Below are 15,977 nucleotides of genomic sequence, written 5' to 3'. Positions count from 1 at the left end.
TTGCCATTTACTGTCGCCTCGCAGTCAACATCGAGGCATACGGAATCAGCGTGGCACTCTTCCAGTTATTTGACTCGAATTCGAGGCACGTAGGAGGAAGGAAGGCGCGTCGCGCCAGCCAACCTTGACAGCGAGCGCGGATGGAAGATCCTATGGGAACGGTGTGACGTTTATCCATGTGTGTCGTGGAAACACGGTAAATTATGTCGATCGGGTGTGTTGCTGTATTTCGTCTGATCCCATCTATCGATACCGATGCCGAACCGACAACGAAAACGCGTATCCGTGTCTCGCAAAGGTGGAGGAATTGCCGCTTCATTCCTTGCGCTTCTCACACCGCGTCGAAGCCGAGACAGATTGTCTGTCTCGAAACGGGAAATCGCATGCACGGAGAAATTTCCTGTACCTGTAGATTTGAGCTTGGTTTATCTCCAGAATCCTAGATTTTAGTGCACGAAAGCGGATACATTTGCATGTAACAAGAGTTTAATCATTTCTCCTTCGCCTTGGTGATCTTTCGATTTAGAATATTAAATGTTAAATTTAATTAAAATGGAGAAACTTAATAAATCGGCAAATTAAACCTGCATATCTTTATAGATATTATTAGATATTTTTCCTTCTGATTGACAAAACAGACAAAACATACATACGCAATATAATACAAAATACAATACACACACTGCATTAAAATTTGTATAAAGATTTTTCTCAGTTATATTTTTCCGCAATTAAATGTCTATAAATTTATAATTCGAAAGAAACGATTTGGATTGGATAAAATATAATATATTACGTACAATAAAATTGGCTAGCAGTAAAATGAAGCAAATTGCTGTTTAAAATTGTGAATCTTAGCAGAAGGTAGACACGAGACTGTTTGCTGAATGCGCGGGAAATTCAGTGGCCAAATCGAAGGTCGATAGAGAAGCGATAGAGTGGAAGAGACGAGGGTGAGAGTACGATTTACGTTTTACGGAGTTAATTGAATAGAGTCCTCCCCTCTTTCTCTCTCTCCGCCCTCCCCCAACACACACACACACACACACACACACACACACACACACACACACACACACACATTATACTTGGTCGTAAGATTACTCGGTACGATGTGAGAGGACACAGCCTATAGAAGCGCAAAATGGTTATTATCTCCAGCACCACAGACATAGCTGGCTGAACTTCTGATTTATGAGATATCCTCTCGACTTAATCCGCACATCAACTACTCATTCGACCCCCGCAATCAGCAGAATAGACTCTCAACGTTTAGCTCTATCGATAAAATTAACGCGAATTAAAGACGTGTTTCGAGATATGAATCGAGACTGAAACAGCCATAAGAAAAATGAAATAGATCTTTGCTTCATCTGATATCTTCTTACTTAGTACATTCATTTTTTTATATGTAATAGGAAAAATAATAAAAATCGATTTTATTTTAAATCTTTCAATTTTTTATATAATATACACATGTATATATATATATATATATATATATTTTTAGTAATAAAATTAATTTAAATCTATAATGTGTTCAAGAAATATTTATTTATATCTAGAGTACTAAAATTTTAATTTTAGAAAGTAGCAACTATTTAAATGAAAATTTAATGAAAATTTTATTGAATTTTACTGTGTTAGTGACAGAAATATCATCTAGAGCTATTATTTCGAGCGATGTAATGTAATTGTGATTGAAATAACTTCTAATTAATTTGTTCTTATGAGACTTCATTAAATGCTTATAATTATCTTACAACTATGTTTTATCAATACTATTGATTTTATTTAAAAGAATAAGAAAATTGGAAAATTTTTAAAAGCAGACAGATTAAGAGAGCTTATAAAAATTTTAGCTCATAGAAATATAATTGTCCTGGAAAATAGTTATGTATTAAATTAAATAATTAAATTGTGATAATAACAACAATTTTTTCCTCTTAGTGTACGTTTAAAATTATAAGCATGTTTGTACAACTGAGTAATTTAAACATGCGCGTGAAATTTAATTTTGCGCAAATTTCAGAATGCCAATGTATAGTTTCTCAGACAGACTTATCCATGATATCGTGAACAACAAAACAATTTCATATCCATACTTCAGTATACGATTAGTTGAATTCTCGATTTTGCAATGTCATAAATATTTATTACAGTTATCTATTCGTAAAACACGACAAAGTTCAGTAAATGTGAGATGTTCTTGCCAGAAGAATAAATGAAAAACATTATATTTATAAATATTACATATACATATTCATTTATGTAATATTTTTGAGCATTTCGTTTTACTTCTTGAGTGAACTTCTGTCTTTCAGTCCTTTCGTTTGACAACTTGCTTTCGAGGCAAGATCTAAACGCGATCCGTATCGTTACAGTTAATAGCATCGACTGCGATATAGAGGCATCTCACTATCGAAGCAACATTTCCTATCGAGACGGAGAAGGATATCCGCTCTTCTCCGTCTAATGGCCGATTAGATTCAAATGCCAATGATCTTAAAGGTACAAGTAGAGACTGCCATGCAACGTCTTAATATAAAATAAAATTCGATATCTGAGCGGATATGTAGGAAAATAGAGAGAGAAGAGTTAATTAGAAGAAATAATCGTGCAGATGATTATTGATAATTATTTTGATAATTATAGTTATCTCGAGTATTTCGTTCTAGATTATATCACGCTATCAAATTTATTCTATGTCTTAAATTTAAATAATTTACTAAAATTTTTTTTCTCACTTTCCACTTATCCTCTATCTGTAAATTTTTTTCTATCCGCCAAGGTATAGGTTTCGTCGAACATTTTGAGAATTTTTGTACGATTTAATATTCGGTTGTTCATGTTCGCAAGCATTGCGCAAGCGTGAGTATCGGCAAACGCCGAGAGTACGCGACTCTTGAGTCGCACTCGAGCAACGTACACACAGACGTTGTTGCTTAATCTCGTCAGGAATGCGCGGGGACGGCTCGTTCTGGAAGGATGCGTCTGCTAAGGCACACCGTGGTGTTGGTAGCGGTCTTGGTTTAGGATCGTTGGAGATGGTGGTAGTGGGTCCTGCTGCCGGCTTCCTCGGCCGCATATCAAGCAGCTTCAGGCATGGCGTAAGATTAATGCGAGCTCGTCTCGATGGTCGTTACGGTCCTAAGACGATTACATCCTCCTTAAGTTCAGGAGCCGTCGCCTCTGCCATCTTAATCGTCGGGGCCGTCGTATATACACTGTTCTAATTAGTTAATCCACCTTTACCTGCGCGTCAGCGTCACCGTCGTCTCCTAACCCGCCACCCCGTGGAGCAGATGTTAACACGAAACGCGCACCAATTAGAAGCCATGACCTGTTACGACAGTTTAGAGGGATTTCCTACATTACGTCACGTTTCCCTTATCGCGACGTCGCTAAATATTTATTTGCATTTGATTTGAAATACATGTGAAATCTCGAGACATTAAAACGAATGGATTGAACAATTAATAAATCTTCACTTCTTTACTGATGACTTAGATTATATATATATATATATCTAAGTCATCAGTAAAGAAACATTATTTTTGTTACTTGCAAATTATATATATATATAATTTGCAAGTAACAAAAATAATGTTTCTGATCCCGTTACGTCACGAAATTTATTAATTCTTACGACGCGAACTAATTACTGTCGCAATTACCGTCGCGATTACTTTCGCACGCTTCTCGGCGAAGAGATACACTCGCCGCGCGGCGAAGAAGAAACGTATATGCGAGGTAAATTATGACGCTTTCGCTAACAGATGTACCGCGCGCAGTTGCGCGAGCCCGGAAGTGTCAGGAATGGCTCGCTTTCGTGCAATTTTTAGTTTTCATCTACTCAGGATATATGGCGCCGACCCTCCTCTGTCTTGTGTACGACGGCGGTAACGATACACTGCGTATTTGTTTCGTTCGACTTATCATTCTCGCTTGCTCCTCGAGAATCTCTCGCTCGCTACGTTCCTCAGGCTTTGCAAATTTTCTATTCGTCAAGAGGAGTGATCGATGCCTCGATATAGTTTCCTCGCGCGAACTTGTACAACTGATAAAAACTTAGACAAAGAAGGACATGATGGAGCGGAATAAAGAGTAGGATCGGCGTCGAAGTTTTCCTCGCGAAGGAGTTAGAAAAATCGAATTCGCCGGTTATAACGAAGGATTTACGTGCAAGATTCGGTTTGGCGATATATGCGATGCACGTGACGCGTATATCGCTCCCCTGAATCGCGAAGGAATGAAAATAAAAAAGGGGTGCCGGGTGCAACCGGAGAGTCCCTTCGAGGTGAGAATTTAAACGGTTCTTGGAAAAGTTAAATTAATTAAATTCCAAAGTGACTTATTATCGGCTGATAAAGCAGAAGGAAGGCACATGAAAGACGAGAAAGAAACAGGAAATGCAATAGCTTTGTCCGTAGCAAGCAGGGAGCAATTTTCTCGCATTACTACCGTTTCTCGTTTCCGTGGTGAAAATTTATAATGGTACATAAAACACTTGTAAAAAAAAAAGAGGGTGGGAGGGGGGGAAATTTACTATTAACATAAATCCGCGGAATAAAGCGCCGTTTATATCTGAGGTTTTATCGTTCTATCAGCCAGTGCCAACTCATCCACTATTCATTCTGATATTCCTCGACGCGAAATGTGGTATGCCGCTAGCTTCTGGCGAGATTTCCTCCGTTTGTCCCTCCGTCCGTTTGTCCGTCGCTAACCCCCGCGACGATTGGATAGAATACACGAAAACTACGGCCGTTACCCTTTTTTTCCGCAGCTGCGGCGCACAATGAAACAAGGACGGGACGATGACCTGAACTCGTGAGAATTGCATCTGGCGGAGATGCAACGTGTCTCGCATGCGATTCCGATTAAACCTTTATGAGGCCGGGTTGCCGGTTGTGGTGAAATGTCTCGTCGGCCAGCTGAAATCTCCTAGCGCTTCGATCTCCGGCTCGACTCAAATATCGTCGCCTCCGCGCTTTAGAAAGGCGGCTTTATTCCGCTTCGTTCTCGCTTTTTCGCAACTCATCTCTGTCCGTTTATATGTATCGCTCTATCCCACCCCCCTCCTGAGGGGAAACGCGATTATTACTCTCTCTCGCGAGTACTATCAGCCGCGACAAATCGTGGGTCGGCATCCAAGGTGAAAATCAGAAATTCGTAACGTTTGACGAGTCCGCCGTTCTTTACCGACTTGCGCCGGAGGGCGCGATATTTTCCCCCCCCCCCCTTGCGATATTTCAGGCCCGCCATGTGAAAAGCAGCGGGTATACGCGTATACCCGTCATGAAGATATCCCGCCGGGGAAATAGCATCTCTAGCCATTACGCTGGAACACAGATAGATTAGGTGTACCTTATTCGTCTTCCAACGACCGGAACTCCCTCTCGTTCTTCATCCTCTCTTTCTCTCTCTCTCTCTCTCTCTCTCGCTCTCTCTCTCTCTGGCCTTGCCGCACGCGCGTCCCTATCTTATCCTCGCTTTTTCACAACCGCGAACTTCCCCCGTATAAGCGACCCGTATAAGCGACGCATGCAGTTTTTCTTCGGAGGGCGTGACGCTTCGCGCCCGCGGGACGCGAATTTTTCTTTATCCCATTCCCGTGCCCGTTCCCGTTTCTCGCGGCCTCGCTTTTCCAACGGTCTTCTAGCGCGTAGCCTGCAAGTCGCAATTAATTTTCCGTCCGCGGGAGAACGCGTCCTCCCGGCAGCGATAAATCAAGCAACGGAGTTTCAATTTGGCGCAACGAGCCGTAGCCGTAGCCGAGAATTCTCATTACGAAACGCATGTCGTTAATCAATGGAATCAGTCGCCCCTGTGTCCCAGGCGGAAAAACGCTTGGGGATTTGTACACTGTTGCGGTGTACTCGGTGATGTGATGGATGCCCACTTCTTTCATGCCGTTTGACGATTTCCGAGATCGCGCGAAACGATCACAAGAAATTTCTATCGGTAATTCGGCTTATCTGTATTCAGTTAAATATTTTATTTACACTCACACACGTGAATTGTAATATGAAATATATTTCCTTCGTCCTCTATGAAAAATATTGTGGAATTTAGCTGGGTCACGATAATAATTCTTTGTGAAAATTTTTTTTCTAATTATGGATATTACGCCGCGATAAATACATGCAGGTGAGAGAAGTGGGTGTGATATTTAGTTGTATATATTAGTATTGTTGCGACGACGAATTTCACGGTGCGGCGCTGTTTAATCTCGACATCGACGAGAGGCACGGAGAGGTTGAAAAGTTTCGCACGTAGCGCAATGTCAGTCGAGTAACGAGGTCGTTTGCGTCGGTGAGCGCGCGCTCGATCGGATAGCTTGCTCGGCATCTTGCTTACAAGACACGTAGCATCGGCAGGGGTTATCGAAAATTTAATAACGTTCGAATTAATAATGCTGGTGTTGCTGCGCGCGACGGCGGGTGTGAGAGACGGAACGCTACACCGCGCTCTTCGTCGGAAGAGCAATCGGGCTAATAACGCACCGGTTGGAGCGGACGGATAAATTAAATTAATCATGCATCGTGTAGATGTCGAGACGTTAGATTCGATCGTACATTGACCGAATAAGTCACGCTAAATCTCCTTCCTGGGCACAATCGATCAAGACGTGATCAAAACCCTTGTAATACCGTCGACGATCGATTTAGGATATCTATCTTTTTAATAAGATTTACTAGAAGTTACTTGATTTTAATAGAATTTGTATCGAGTCGAGTTTATTTGATTAATGTCACGCGATGTGTCAATTTTCCCAGCGAATTTAACGTCTGGTAATAAAGACCTATTAATAAAAATACTTTTAAATATTACGAAACGAAATGCTATGCCATTTTTCCATAAAGAAATGTAGAAAATGGATCATCTCTTTTGTTTAATTTTATTTTGTAACGAACGCAAATTTCTGAAGTTTTCTAAATCATATTCGAACTTTGTAATTGGACGTGGCGTCGACGAGTTTACTTATTTCCAAGCGCTGTAAATCATCAGGGAGTCATGCCGTGTAGGCCAGCGATCGTTACCGCTGCGAAAAAGATATTCCGCTGGTCATTAACGTCCGAGCAGGAAACTTTCTCATCCGGCAGTCGTTATCGCTATTCGGAGGTTCGCTTCTGCTATTTTCGCGGATGCGCCGTTACACTGGCCGCGAGAACGTAGCATTTAAAGCGCTCAAGTTTCTCTCTTGCATCAATCTCAACTTCAAATTGCTCAAGCTTTGCTTCTATAAATATCTCACGAGAATCACCAATATAAATCTCATATCAGAATGAAAGTAGGTAATAAAAATATGAGAGTGAACAGTCATTAAATTTATGTTTTACCGTGACTACAAAAAGTAAATTACATTATTCTTTGAAAAATTACATAGAATATCTGATAGAGAGAGAGAGAGAGAGAGAGAGAGAGAGAGAGAGAGAGAGAGAGAGAGAAGAGAGAGAGAGAGCTTCTCAATTATAATTTCTAATTGCAGATTAAAACAGACTTTAATTTGGAGTTTTGATAGTTTTCTAATTTTTCGTTTATTACTAATTAGATATATACTTCTCCAGTAAAGTTAACAACAACATTTTTAGATCTTAAATTATATCTGAAAAATGTCCATATTCGATATATGTCCCTGATAAAAAGATAAAGCTACTCAACTACTTAAGCCTAGGTTATTTATTAACGTATCTAATAATACTCGACGGAAAGAAAAAAAAGTAATTCCATGTATCGAATATGAATGAAGCTCGCGCGTGTATTGTTGCATATTTGATTCAGTAGCAAACTCGTCTATGAAAATTTTAATTAGACCGCGCATATGAGTATATCATGTATAACGCTGCTGTCAGATTAATCGGATCGGATAATCTATTCGTCTCGCTGAAAGAATCAACGTGCCTTTTAGCTTAATTGTTTCTCCGAGCTCGCTCGTCTACCGTGCTAATACTATTAGCTCCTTGTAGTCTCCACCATTAGAAGCTGGTTCCGGCAGGAGGAACGATAAGGATACTCGGCATCTAGGCAGAGACAATGGCGCGTTGTTTTTCAAAAGAAAATAAGAACGTCCGACTTCATTCGTCGCTCGATTAGTTCTTCTGATACCAAGTTTATCTCTTTCGCTTTTCTGTCGAAAAGAAAAATATATAGAAAAACGAACAATTTATACTATTAATATCTAATTCAATCAATTATTGTTCTAAAAGTGTTTATTTTTTTTTTTTTTTTTAAACACCTTTTCTTCGGCGACTTTTTCATATATTTTTTTTTTTTTTCTATATTTCTCCTTTGTATTTGTTATATTTCAGTACGCGCTTAAGCAGCTTACGATGCGATGGCGAATAAGCAAAATACTCCGTATTTCTGCGGCTCCTGTAATTAATTGTTCAAACAAACGCATACGACTCGATCATTTAATATAACCGTCCGTTCCGCAAACGCGGTTACGTTTCTACAAAGACAAGTTATCGACCGACGTTCTCTAGTTGGAGAGCATCCAGCATCAAGTCACTTCTTGAGACGCTCCAATTGTTCCAAGTTCCATTACTGTTCAGGGTTGGACATCACATGTGGAGGAGCTTGTAACTTGATTCGTTTTGACCGTAAAAGATCTCTAGCCCTTTCGCATTCGGGCAAGATGAACGTGTCACGGCTTATTGTTAGTACGAATTCACGCAAATTCTTCCGTTTTGCTGAAATTACATGGAATTCTTAAACTTGACTGCGGTCGCGAGCAGCGTAGCGGTTTTTGTAATTACAAAAACGCGATACGATGGTAATTAACAAGAAATTGCGCTACGACGTTGGAGTCAAATGAGATATGGTTTTTCGTGGCTACGTGGTGCAATTTGTGTGCGGCGTCTCAGTTTTAAATGTAATGCTATTTTTATCTTCAAAGTCTAAAGTAGCTTTTGTAGAGAAACAACTCGCCTAATCGGATATAATCCCATCCAGTTTTAAAATTTTAATGTTATATAATTATTTAACTGAAAATTGAAGGATATCTTATTTTCCATTTATTTAAGAATCTACTATAATAAAAATATTAAAAATATGTTGAATAAAAATGAATATTGTGATCAAAGTATAAAACTACTTTGAAATGTACCTCTTGTTGCAGTTAATTTAATCTAATCTAATAAAATAACATTTATTATATATATATATATATATATATATATATATATATATGAGAACGAACCAGTATCGAATTATTGATACACTTTAATATTTTTGTATTTTACTGAATAATAGTATTAACAATATGATATATCGAACATCGAAGTATTTAACATATCGAATAATATTAAAATATTAAATGTACGATATTGTATATTTCATTTACTAATTGCTTTTTGAATTTAAACATACAGTGATGATTAAAATGAAATATATTTTATATATATATATATATATATATATATTAATTAATATAGTAGAAAATTAATCAGAGGATCGATCTTGTTCGAGATTGTGACGAGAGAAACAGCGTTTCGCAAGAGCGAACGCCGATATCAACCGATATCGTTATTAATCTGCGAGAATAAGGTGGAGCTTCTAATCTGTCCCTACCTCGGCACACGTTTACGGCGTAGATTTAATCTGCATTGCATTTAATTAAAATCAAGTGCTTCCACAGTGGCATACTCTCGTTGACAATTGCATGCAGATTGGATTAAGCGCGGAATTAGAACGGAGGGCAAATTCACGCTCCGCGCGAACCCGGGTGCTCGTTTGTCCATATTAATATTCGAATACGTGAAACTAGGGCGAATCACCGTTGTAAACTTTCACGATAAAGGTTGTCAATGGCGGCGAAATAATCCGAAATGAACTCGGATTGCGCTACCACTTCCCCGCGCGCGTACGAGAGAACGCGTGTCTTTAATTTATCTGATCATTATCTTCAATATCTTCCTGACTGGGTTATCTTCCTGACTGGGCCGTTCGTTCGAAATCATCTTTAATGCCTTTGAAAAAATCTCTGCGTCAACAATATACTCATTAACAATATATCTCATTAACGTAAGCCGCGTCTTACGCCTAACTATCTCTTTCTCGGGAGATTTGCGATGACGTTTTTTTTTTTTTTTTATGCTACAAACTCGCCACTTGCGCAACGATATTCGGCGATCTAAGTTTCCCGTAACTCTTAAACTTTCCACCGATTTGCTCGTACCTAATCGGAACTTTCATTTCTGTTCGGATATCTAGGCGGCTCTTGGTTTGGAAATCTTGAAGATCTCTCGCTTTCCCGCGCACATTCCCCCGCGTATACGTGGGAGGTCGAAGTTTTCGCCGATAATCCGACTTAGCATCTGCCGCTTAACAAGGCAAGTATAATTATCGGGGATGCGTGGAGGACCGTGAGCAGATATCCGCCTCGTAAGGAGCGCCTGTTTCGGAGAGCCTGGTCGATTTCTAAGGTACGTATCTCTTAAGTCTATCGTTCTCTCTCTCCTGATTGCATCCGTAGAATTATACCAGATATGATATATCGTCCTTGTATTATCTATACCAATTTTCGTTAGAACGCGCTGAGACCTTCCTATATTATCTATGATAATAACAACTTATCTCTAGATCGATAGCAGTCGTTCATTGATAACAAACTTAAGGCTAAATTATGTTAACAAGCCGTTATCTCGGCAGGCAACAATTTTGTTTCAGACAAATAGATGTTTAGATATTTATTTCGTTAATAATAATATCTGCTGCGGAAAGTTTTACACACACACATACACACAAAATAAATTTTTTAAAAATAAATAATATGTTATTATACTATAACTGTATTAGTTATTGACAAATTTGTGATGTATTCGTCTAATTGATTTTTGAAAACATTTATTTTTTTTTTTTTTTTTTTTTTTTGTATATTTCCTTCACAGATAGATTTTGGAGATAAAATATGTGTGATAAGAGTGTTGTCAGCGTTCTTGAAAAAAAAAAGAATTATTAGCAACTATTATCATTTTTTGGTCAAACTGTGAGCAATGTGATGAGTTCTATAAATAAAAAAAAAAAAGAATTTGTGTACTCGTTACGTGAACGTATATGAAAAATGCATGTCGTCGAGAGAATCGTTATGCTAATCTGCGAGGAAAACGACGGTTTCATACATTGATACATGATTTGTACGTTATAGATACATTTATATGTTCTTTCATACATATACATGCCTGTTGTAATTAAAGCTGTCCATTAGATCGGTACGGCAAGCAGTTTTTCGTTTGCTCGATCCATTTCTATCGTGTGCTATTTCGATTCTGCTGATAGAGAAGTATTCAGCCAGATTTCAATTCAGTGGACAACTACAATGAGAATAATTCCATACATAACGATGGCATAAAATGTACAATGCACATCGATGCACTCCGACATACGTCTCCAGTAATTAATTATTATGGAGTGTATGTGTACGTGCATGTGTGATTATTTTATATCACGCGATATAAAATGTATATATATATTTACTTCACGCCATGATGAACAATGGTAAAGAGCTTTTTGCTTTTGTGTGTGTGTGTGTGTGTGTGTGTGTGTGTGTGTGTGTGTGTGTGTGTGTGTGTGTGTGTGTGTGTGTACATATATTTTTTTATTACATTTTTCAATGAAATATTTTATTCACGAATATTTAAGTTATCAGGTACGTAATATCAAAGAAGCTACATTTTCTAATTAGGTTATAATTTTCAGCACTAGGTAGAGCTTTGCACTTAATTATCATTAACACGACGCGAAAATTATAGCGTAGAAGAAAATTATTATAATTATTTATATAACCCATGTTCTAGAATTTGAAATTATGTATAAAAAATGAATTATACATTTACATCCATTGCTTTAAATATAGTGTGATGATTTGTCTTACGAAATATTTTTCTTTATATAATTTAAAAAAGCAATTATCTTTTCTATAAATATATTAATTATATGAAATTTTATAACGTATCAATTAATGACTATCTTACTTTGTGAATATCTCTAACCTTAATCACGATTGCCTATTTTTATTATACATTCATTTTGATTGATAATTATGCATGAGCCTACCGTGCTTATCGCACGATTATTTATATATTCCGACGTGAAACGCAAAAGGGAACAATCGATCGTTTCTGTAACTCAGCCATGTCGGCCAGCCTTGAAAATTCTGGACTTCATTTCCGCTCCTTGCGATTTGAGTTATACTTGGCGAGACTAACGACTCTTTAATTATTCACCTCTAATTGCGAATGCTCCTTGTTACACTAGAACGCATGCATTATACGTGGAACGCGTGTTACATTCGTTTTCATGGCCGACAGTATCTTTCCATTTCATCCTAGTGAAATTCAAATTTCAAAAATTGCACACCTTTATTACATAAATATTAAAATATGAATATTAACAAAGGAATAATATATATATAATCTGGAAATAACTTGGTTAAAGTTTATTTTAAATTCAATTTCAATGGCTTCCTTTATTAAATGATTTATTATTATTATCTAGACGTCTCGAACTTATTTACCACAGTCGATTTGATAAATGTATATATCGATTTTCCTTGTGCTTTAATTTTTGAGATCGTGTTTATGACAATGGCACCGCGAGAATGTAGATATAATAATTTTATGCCTTGGCGTCGACATACGATCGGTTTTATGATGCGATTTGATTATAATCCCGGTCAATTTTACGATGCAAGTGGTTTAACTGGAACTATCGTATCTTCTGGTTCATAGTAATTAGATTTAGTCAATGTTTTGCGATATGATCGAATTAACCGTTAATTAATTTTCAATTCGCCTTGACGCGTGACGATGATCAAAGCGCTATTATTCGAATTATGAATTATTAACGTTCGCCATTATATTGACGGTAATTTTTATTTTATTTTGCATAAAATGTACGCATTTTTTCCAATCGGATCGAATACATTTATTTATTGCATATTTTCTTTACATTTATTTTACTTTGATCAAATTAATGTGATGAGTGTATAAATTAAGACAAACAGTATAATAACAGAATTTGGAAATATAATTCTCTTTAATTCAATTAGTATGGAATAGGGAATCACGTTTCTATATAATTATTACATAATTACACCATTCGATGGATTAACATTTATCAAGGCTTATTATCATAATTATATTCATATTTAGTATGCTAACAATAATATATTTGAATATTGGATATATAAATAAAGCATGAACAATACAGCACGAATTATACATATATATTAATATTGTATATTAACAATATAGTAATATTCTATTGATTTTTATATTAATATTTAAAAATAATTTACAATCTTGTTTTTTAATACGTTCCATATATACTGTACTGTACCGTACTGTACTCACTATTATATAATAATTCTATGAATATAGAATGTTATTCTTTATTTATATATGTAATATTTGCTTTTCAGCGCAATATTTGTCATTGCATTTTGTCGCAAGTCATCAATCTACCGGAAAAAAAGGTCTAAATCGTTCTAGTTTCAAATTTAAATTATCTCGCCTCTCGCCTCTTTTATACGGATGAATTCAAATTGAAAGTACTTTTTTTCGGGCGTGTGTGAAAATCGTGACGGAGACAACCAGGCGCTATGTGTGCGCGCACGCTTCTTTTCACTCGAATGCCATGACGACGAGTGATCCGAGAGTGACGGAATTGTTCGCACTTTATTCTCCGTTCCACTATTCGCGAATCGTAGAAGTCTCATGCATCACAAAAGGACGACCGACCGAATGAATTTACCTTGCATATCAGTTTGCCTACGTATTACTAATTCATCATTCTTCGATGTGTTCTATTCTGCGCTCTCTCTTTTTCTATCTCTCGTACGCGAAATTGCGAAAGTCCTAAATACATTGCGTTGTTTGAAACACGACAGTGTTTCTCAGTGTCGAAATTAAAACACGGAGAGAATTTCATTTGCTGAATTAATAATTACTGTACTTTAAATGAATCACATTTTGACGATTTTGCAAAATAAAATACGAGGCGAGCGAGACGTATAAAAATTATATAATTTGCATAATTATGAGCATGAAAACAAAAATTAAATGTTTTGTGTTATTTAATATATTGATTACCTGATTCTAGTTACCGAATTCAAAATTCAATTTATTTACTAGTTTAATTTATTAGTCTAATCTTTATTTATTTTTATTTTATCGCTATCGCTAGATTTCGATATAGTGATTAGTTTTTGTTATTCGCATTTGTGATTTAATCAGATGCGAATTATCCTCAGGGCATTCACTTTACTTGCTGCGTCTGTCATATTTTATTATTGAGTTCTTCGAGCACTTTTCATTTGTCAGCTCATTGATTTCACGTCCGTTGTATGTCTTGCTCGAGAAGTGCGGAATAAGCGGAAGTGATTCCAACGAAATAGGTGATAGAGACTTCGCAGACTCGATGAATTTCGACTATTCATTTCGCTATCATAAATTCGCAAATGCATGACAGATACGAAAAAAAATGCATTGATTCATGCTTTTTAACGATTTACGAAGGAATGCCTTCACTTCGGTTAACTATTCTGTTGATTGCGATTTCACATGCGTGTCAAACAACGACTTTAATCTCTTCTTGCATAGCACGTATACTTTCCGGTACGTATATTTTCACGCACTGTTTGTCACCGTTTTTTTCTTTGTAAATTTAAGCAGTATCTACTATGTGCACGGAACGCGATGGAACACGTGTGTGTGTGTGTGTGTGTGTGTGTGTGTGTGTGTGTGTGTGTGTGTGTGTGTGTTTTATAAAAAATTAACATCAATGGTACCTGATTTTTTTACGGCTTGTTAACACATACAAAACATGATGTAATCTGCTAAACTTCTGTCTTTATTATTCATTTTTTATTTATTTTATATTTTTATCACTAAATGCTTTTTATATTAAATATACGAAAAGAACAGTTTTTTGGAATGTAAAAATTTGAACCGATAGAGATTTAAAATTAGTCTTGTTCAGTCTTTAAAATTATTATGACGTTCAAACTGATTGCAAAAAAAAAATAAAATTATTATTTAAGTGTCCTAATAATAACGTTTGATGGTTTAAGATTATTTTTAAATCTGTATCTGGTCAAATTTTGAGATTTTCTAACAAAACCATTCTCTTCGCATAACAATAAGGTATTGATGAGATACGATTTAGGCGACCGATATTTAGATGAAATATTTAGCAATTCTTCTCCATATGTGATTATAGCTTATCTTTAATTTGACAGACTTTGATAGAATTACGTAAAAATTTTTGGAAATCTATTTAGCTATGAAGAATCTATTTATGCTATGTTTTTACATTCTTTAGGCGGATACAAAGCGAGCACTCGGTTAAATTAAAAATTTCAGAAACAGAATAAGAGCGTTTATGTAAATTTATGCTTAAAAGCGAGCGCAATTAGTCGCCTTTCGGCATTGCAGTCATGCTCCCCTATTAATAAGCCGCAACATTGCTTGCAATGTGTCGCCCTCGATCGCTCGTCGGTTTTATATTAGTTGTAACGTAGCGATAGAGCCATTTGCGCAGCTAACGACGTAGTTATGTGTTCGTTGCGTTTCAATCCGTTATTGCACCGTCGTTTGATTAATACAAAGGACGCAATCGATGAAAGCGACTGCCGCGGGGCCGCGCCGTAATAGTGGCAGTGCAATTAAATGTAGTACTCCAAGGGTTTTCGTATGAAGAATACAGTAATTCTCTGTAGAAGAGACATACGTAATTGTGAAAAATATAGTAGTCGTTCGTTTCAATCCGAGATTACACCGCCGTTTGATTAATTTAGAGGACTCGACGAAAAACGATGACGTGTCGCTGAATTGCGTGTAACAATTAATATATAAAAAAAGAACGGCAGAAAGATTTTCCGAAGCACTATACCTGCATAATCGTTTCTAAATAGTATCAGCTATTGAGCCTCGCGATTGTTGCGTTTGATCACGACCGTAAAAAAATTTTCA

The 15,977-nt window shown here is 36.8% G+C and overlaps 1 protein-coding gene across 10 annotated transcripts in view; it reads left to right on the top strand.

The window, feature by feature from the left end:
• Pgant9 (polypeptide N-acetylgalactosaminyltransferase 9) overlaps positions 1 to 15,977 on the top strand; it is a 207,311-nt gene that overhangs the window by 34,830 nt on the left and 156,504 nt on the right. For 8 of the 10 annotated variants that reach the window (XM_089076845.1, XM_089076838.1, XM_089076834.1 and 5 more), the window contains exon 2: positions 10,219 to 10,430. The exons of the other annotated variants lie outside the window; for them this stretch is intronic. The gene's annotated coding sequence lies outside the window, so the exon portion shown is untranslated. The remainder of the gene's footprint in view (positions 1 to 10,218; positions 10,431 to 15,977) is intronic. 10 annotated transcript variants of the gene reach the window in all.

This window comes from Pogonomyrmex barbatus, unplaced genomic scaffold, assembly GCF_055798465.1.
Source record: "Pogonomyrmex barbatus isolate J1 unplaced genomic scaffold, ASM5579846v1 scaffold2, whole genome shotgun sequence".
In the NCBI taxonomy this organism is placed as follows: Eukaryota; Metazoa; Arthropoda; class Insecta; order Hymenoptera; family Formicidae; genus Pogonomyrmex; species Pogonomyrmex barbatus.
This window is presented reverse-complemented; position numbering and strand designations above follow the sequence as displayed.